We start from the raw sequence: 7,199 nt of genomic DNA, 5'->3' as shown, positions 1-7,199 counted from the left end.
ATGATACAATTTATTACTTGCCCATAAGCTACAACACAGCCTGCTTACTTGAGGTCCATGCAAAAAAGTAGCTACCTTTTATATAGGAAATGGATGATTAAGTCTTTGGTGTTGTAAAAGCAACTTCATTTAAACATAACCACCCCCACCACCAAAAAAGGAAGAGGAAAAAAAAGTAATGAAAATAATAAGGGTAAAAACCCAAGACACACTTCCTAGGGGAAAAAAACAAAAACAAAAACAAAAAAACAAACCCCCCCAAAAAAATGGAACGCTTCACGAATTTGCGTGTCATCCTTGCGCAGGGGCCATGCTAATCTTCTCTGTATTGTTCCAATTTTAGTATATGTGCTGCCGAAGCGAGCACGAGAGGTAATTTTTTAAAAAATGTTTTATTTATTTTTGAGAGAGAGAGAGAGACAGTGTGAGCAGGGGAAGATTAGAGAGAGAGGGAGACACAGAATCCGAAGCAAGCCCCAGGCTCTGAGCTAGCGGTCAGCACAGAGCCTGACGCGGGACTCGAACCCACAACCGTGAGATCATGACCTGAGCCGACGCCGGAGGCTCAACTGACTGAGCCAGTCAGGTGCCCCAGAGAGGTTCTTTTTCAAAGTTACATGTATCACCTGTTATGGATGGACTGTAACGAATTTGACCAGGGTCCTTGTTGGCAGACATTTAGGTTGTTACTGCACTGGTACTTCTGAATATCTCCACATGTACCTTGTACCTCTGTACCTCTGTGTATCTCATTTTTTCACCTTCTAACTACCAAGGACAGTTTCAGGCACTGAGGATTCTGCAGTAAGCAAGTCAAACTGTGTCACACTCTGGCCACTATAATTGTCAGATAAATTTAAAGTGGAATTGTTGGCACATTGATTTAGTACATTCATTGAATCGTATAAGTCACATAAAATAGAGACATAGCTCATTTTATTGTGCTTTGCTTTATTATACTTGGTTTTTTACAAATTGAAGGTCTGCAGCAACCCTGCATGGAGCAAGTCTCTTGGCACCATTTTCTCACCACCATTTGCTCATTTCACATCTCTGTGTCACCTTTTGGTAATTCTTGCCATATTTTAAACTTTTTCATTATTATTATATTTGTTATACTGGTCTGTGGTCAATGATTACAATTCACTGAAAGGTCAGGTGATGGTGAGCATTTTTTTGTTAGCAATAAGGCACTTAAAAAATAAAGTTTATTTATTTTGGAAGAGAGGAGGTGCAAGAGCAAGCGGGGGCGGGGGGACAGAGAGAAAGAGAGGGAGAGAGAGAGAATCCCAAGCAGGCTCTCTGTTGTCAGCACAGAGCCCAATGTGGGGCTTCATCTCACTGTTCATGAGATCATGACCTGAGCCAGATCAGGAGTCAGACGTTAACCAACTGAGCCACCTAAATACTCACAATAAAGCATTTTTCATTAAGGTATATACATTGTGTTTTTAGACATAATGCTATTGGACAGTGAATAGATTAAAGTATAGTGTAAACATACTTTTATATGCACTGGGAAACAAAAATTTATTTGATTTGCTTTATTGTGATATTTGCTTTATTGCAGTGGTCTCAGACTTGAACCTGCAATATCTCTGAGGTATGCCTGTATTTTGTTGAATGTTTGATAAATCAGTGACTGCTTGAAACTTTCTCCTCTCCGCTTGCGCCTAGCCGTATTATCATCACTCTCTCCCCAGCTTCCTAGTGGCTAAAGGGCCATTTACTGAGGCTTCAGGAAGGTCATTACAGCATTCATGCATGGCGACTGCTGACTAATGTTTTAAGGTACCAGCTTTGCACTGTGTCCTCATGACTGTGTAGGAAGTCAGAGTGGCTGGTGTGTACTTTACAGAAGGAACTGGGACATGGAAGGTAAGGTTGAGCAAAAGTTGGTGACGGGACTCCTAGCTCCCTTGGCTGGGGGCAAGGCTGGGATGAGGACCCAGGAAGAGGGGCTCTTCTTCCTGGGACTTCTTCAAGGGGTGCTCAGAGTCTCTGGTCTTTACAATTTTTTTTTAATGTTTATTTAATTTTGAGAGAGAGTGACAGATCAGGAATGGGGAAGGAGCAGAGAGAGAAGGAAGAGACACAGAATCTGAGGCAGGCTCTAGGCTCTGAGCGCTCAGCACTAATCTGGATGTGGGGCTCGAACCCACAAACCGTGAGATCATGACCTGAGCTGAAGTCGGCCACTTAACCAACTGAGCCACCCAGACACCCCTCTGCTCTTTAATTAAAGCATTTTAGGGGCACCTGGCTGGCTCATTAGGAAGGGCATGCAACTCTTAATCTCAGGGTTGTGAGTTTGAGCGTTGAGTATAGAGACCACTTAAAAATAAAAGCTTCAAAAAAGTTAATTAATTAAAGCTAAAAGAGTAAGTTTCTTTTCCCCTGCTTCATATGTGGAGGTAGGGTTTAAAAGGACTTGCATTTCTTGAATTCACTTAGAGCTATGCCCTGCAGTAGCCACCAGCCACAGCTGACTAATTTAAATTCAAATGTAAAGTAATTAGAATTAAACAAAATTACAAATAAGTCCCTCAAGCATAGTAGCCACATTTCAGGTGCACAGTAGACCCATGTATCTAGTGGCTACTAAGTAGGACAGTACGATTACAAAACATTTTCACCATCTATGGCTCTGCCTTAGAATGTCATTTTTCTCCTAAACACTTGGATGTTTGTGAGAGGAATTTTTAAGATTGTCTTCACTTTCTCGGTTTACAGGTAGGGAAAAGGAGGCTCTCAGATGGGAAGTGACTAGCTGCCCATAGTCGCAAAGCGGCAGGCACAAAGCTACAGTTAGAGCCAGCCCTCCTCCTATGTTGACTCCCCGCCAAACTGCCCCATTTATCCTGAGGACCCTTTTGCTTGTGGCTTCATCTGTCCCCTTGCCCTGACTGCTTGCTGAGCCGCAGGGCCCAGATCAGGTGCCCTCTTCCAGGTAGCCCCGGGTCTGTGTTCTCCCTGTGTTCCCCAGTGAGTCAGCCACCTATGCACGGTGATGCTGTGCCCTGCCGACTCTCCCCCCAAAACTGCAGGCCTCCTCTTGAACCCTCTTCTTGTGGAGCCAGAATAGGCATCCACAGTTTATAAACAAGATTACAGGAAGCTAGGCTGCTGCTGGGCACACAAATCGACCCCACCCAGCGGTCTGCACTAGGACAGGTGCTGAAGAAGGAGGGGATGTGAAGCTTGTCCTCATGGATGGGGTAAAACTGGAGGTACCAGTAGACTGACCCAGTGTTTTCTTTTTTTTTAAATTTTTTTAATGTTTTATTTATTTTTGATACAGAGAGAGACAGAGCATGAGGGGGGAGGGGCAGAGAGAGAAGGAGACACAGAACCGGAAGCAGGCTCCAGGCTCTGAGCTAGCTGTCAGCACAGAGCCTGACACGGGGTTCGAACCCACGATCGTGAGATCTGACCTGAGCCAAAGTTGGAGGCTTAACCGACTGAGCCACCCAGGTGCCCCTGACCCAGTATTTTCAAAGGTGGAGGCGGGTACCCAAATTAGAGACCAGAGCCTTTGGTAGGGGCTTAGAACAATGAAAGGGCAAACTGAAAATCAAGGTGATTGAGACAGCAGTCAATGCAGCCTGTGCCCCAAGCTGTCCTCTGGGGTTAGGGAGTTATGAGAAACTGATTAAAAGAGAGGCAAATGGGGAACATGGTCTGCTGAAATGGTCATGGTGCTTATACTCCTCCCCTCATAGATTTCATCCTCTACTTGGTCTCTTGCCCCTGAAAACTGCCAGTTCATTAGCGAAATTGGCAGAGAGTACTGAGCAGTTGATACCTGTTGTTATTACTGGTACTAGTAGGAAGTAGGTAGTAGTAAATAGGTAGTACTGCTGGTGGCAGTACTAACTAAGAGTAACAGTTAACAACCATTCAGTACTCTCTGCCAATTTTCTGAACTACAGTTTTCCATTTTAATGGTGGTAGTGGTTAATAGTAAACAAGACAACATGAGTTAAAAATTACATCCATAGGCAGTCATTAGGGATGGGAGGAATTGCTTTCTCTGATATTCCAGGATATTCCTCTTTCGTGTTTACACGAGTGGTTTTCAAACTTGAGTGGACATCAGAATCCCCCAGAGGGGTTGTTAAGCCACAGATGTTGGGCCGGAGTCTCAGACTTCCTGACTCAGGAGGTCTGGGGTAAGGCCTGAGAATTTGCATTTCTAACAGGTGATGCTGAAGCTACTTACTGGTGTGGGTGCTATCAGGGGCTAGAGAGAACCCTGCATATTTCAGTGGCCTAGATTTCAGTTTCTAAACCCCTTTTAGAAACCCTCCTCCCCATACCCCACTGGTGCCAGCTGCCTAAAACAAGCCTCTGTACCACCCGAAAAACTCTACTGTCATTACTAACCATGACTGGGTTGCCAATTTTCAGGTGTAACCACCTGTAAGCCTTGAGCTCCTGCAATGTGCCTGTTTTACAGTGGGTGTGGTGGGTCACACTGATGAAGTGTAATCTTGCCCTGCCCTTAAGAAGATTAATCTGGTTTGGGGGTGGGAAAAAGACAAACACAGGAAAGAAAAGGGTACAGAAAGATTATCAAGTGTACTCAGCTTTGGGGCTGACACATTCAGAGGCAAGGATCCCTGGGGGTTGGCATGGTCAGAGAAGGCTTCAGGAGGAGTTGGAACTTGAATTTCAGCAGAGGTAGGAGTTGAGTAGGCAGAAGATATCTCAGGATAGGCAAACAGGGCTAGTAGAAGCCTGGAGGTGGGAATGAGTGTGTTGGATTGTGCCTGCTGGGAAGCCAGAGTACAATCAGGCAAGTAGAATGGGGCCAGGTGATGAAAGGGCCCTGGGGCCTGGCCAAGGTGCTCAGGCTTGATGGGAGGGGGAAAACAGGTCTTGAGCAGAGGAGAATGGGATGAGATCAGCATTTCAGGAAGATGGACTTGGGATATGTGGGTGGAGGACTGTGGGCAGGAATGCTGATCAGGAGCTTGTGCTAAGTGTATTTGCGTGTAAAAGTCTAGCTCAGGAGGGTGATAGGTATGAAGAAAGTCTAGTCAATTCCATTCAGAAAACATGTACTGTAGACCTATGGTTGTGTCCAGCACTGTATCAGGTGCGTGGGGGTACAAGGATGAGTGATTGCTGGCTCTGCTGGAGGACCTCACAGTCTAGTGAAGAAGAAGAACATATAAAGAGAGAATTCCAGTAAAATGTGCTGAATGCCATGAGACGGTGTGCACCAGAGATGGAGACGGGGAGGATCTCATGTCCAGGGTGCAATGAACATTTCGAAGGAAGAACCAGTAGTGACTGAATAGTTCTGGCTGACCTTCCTGTGCCCTCTTTGATCTTATGTTTGCAGACTTAAAAGGGGCTCCTGCCCTTTCCTCCCCTGTTGCCTGTTAGGCCCTTGGTGACCCTGAGGCTCTGGGGCCTGTGTTGCAGACACTACTGATGCCCCACCCCCCAATCCCCAGAGTTCACCCCTGATTGGATAATTACAGTGCTCTGGGGTGTCCATTCAAGTGTTTATTCTCTTTCTCTCTGTTAAAACAACACAGGAAAATTTTAAAGGAAAGTTTTCACTCAACTATTCATCATCCTAGCACATTTTTGCATCTGTGTTCTCAACTGTGTTTTGGCCACACAAGTGTATTTGAAATAAAACCAAAGCGGCGATCAAACTGTGCATATAATTGCACATATTCACTTAACATTATTTTATAACACACGATGCTCCTATTTATCGTTTTGATGTTTGTGTACTCTTCCACTGCATCCAGAACAACTAATTGCGACTCCAGTTCCTTAGTGGCAGATGTTTTGTCTGTTTCCACCTTTTCCTTGTGTCTGGAGCTGTGTTCTTTCTTTCAAAGTCTCTCCATAGGTGACATTCCCATGAACACTGTACTTGGACTAACATCACCTGACTCTAGGTTCTAGATCTGTGGCTAGTTAGCTATGTGACCTCAACTCCCTGAGCCTCAACTTCCTGTCTGTAAAATGGTGATAATGGCAACTGCACTGGGTATTGAGGTATGACTCAGGACGGATGGAGGTAGAAGTGTTTTGTAAAAGACCTACTTATTTAGGCCTGGTTGACGTCACCCAGTAAAAGCATGTCCATATTTTTATGGTTATTCTTTTTTTCTAGTTCTTTAAGTGATATAATTCACCTACCATACAATTCACTCATTTATAGTTCTACAGATCAATGGCTTTTAGTATATTCAGAGTTGCATATCATTACCACAATCAATTTTAGAACATTTTAGCACCCCGAAATAGAAACCCTGTTCCCATTAACATAGTCATTCTCCATGTCCCCCAATCCCTCTCACCCTAGACAACCATGAATCTAATTTTGTCTCTATGGATTTGTCTATTCTGGTCATTTTATATAAGGGGAATCATATAATACATGTTGTTTTGTGATTGGCTTCTTTCACTTCTCATAAGTTTGTTTAAGACTCATCTATATTCAGCATGCATCAAAAACTTCACTCCTTTTAAGTGCCAAATAATATTCCATTTTATGCATATAGCACATTTTATCTGTCCATGCATCTGTTGATGGTCATGTACATTGTATGTCTCTTCTTGGTGTCATTTAGTGCTAAATGACATTTATTGAACACTATTATATGCCCCAAACTGTTTGATGTGCCAGATGGTAGGACTCTTTTTTTTTTTAATAGTTTATTGTCAAATTCGTTTTCATATAACACCCAGTGCTCTTCCCCACAAGTGCCCTCCTCCATTACCACCCTCTCCCTTCCCCCTCTGCCTCCCCCTCCCCCTTCAACCCTCGGTTCATTTTCAGTATTCAGTAGTCTCTCAGGTTTTGTGTCCCTCTCTCTCCCCAACTCTCTTTCCCCCCGCCCCATGGTCCTCCATTAGATTTCTCCTGTTCTCCTGTTAGACCTATGAGTGCAAACATATGGTATCTGTCCTTCTCTGCCTGACTTATTACGCTTAGCATGACACCCTCGAGGTCCATCCACTTTCCTACAAATGGCCAGATTTCATTCTTTCTCATTGCCATGTAATACTCCATTGTATATATATATATACCACATCTTCTTGATCCACTCATCAGGTGATGGACATTTAGGCTCTTTCCATGATTTGGTTATTATTGACAGTGCTGTTATGAACATTGGGGTACATGTGCCCCTATGTCAGCACTTCTGTATCCCTTGGATAGATCT

General features: G+C 44.1%; 1 protein-coding gene and 1 non-coding gene across 7 annotated transcripts in view; one reads left to right on the top strand and one right to left on the bottom strand.

Moving 5' to 3' along the window:
- DAPK2 (death associated protein kinase 2) overlaps positions 1–7,199 on the top strand; it is a 116,277-nt gene that overhangs the window by 31,325 nt on the left and 77,753 nt on the right. The gene's annotated exons all lie outside the window — the stretch shown is intronic.
- LOC115303076 lies at positions 261–367 on the bottom strand. Its single transcript, XR_003913791.1, has one exon. It is a non-coding gene; the product is annotated as a U6 spliceosomal RNA (small nuclear RNA).

The sequence above is a fragment of the Suricata suricatta genome, chromosome 9 (assembly GCF_006229205.1).
Source record: "Suricata suricatta isolate VVHF042 chromosome 9, meerkat_22Aug2017_6uvM2_HiC, whole genome shotgun sequence".
NCBI lineage: Eukaryota > Metazoa > Chordata > Mammalia > Carnivora > Herpestidae > Suricata > Suricata suricatta.
Note: the sequence above shows the minus strand (reverse complement) of the source record. Positions and strands in the feature narration are given on the sequence as shown.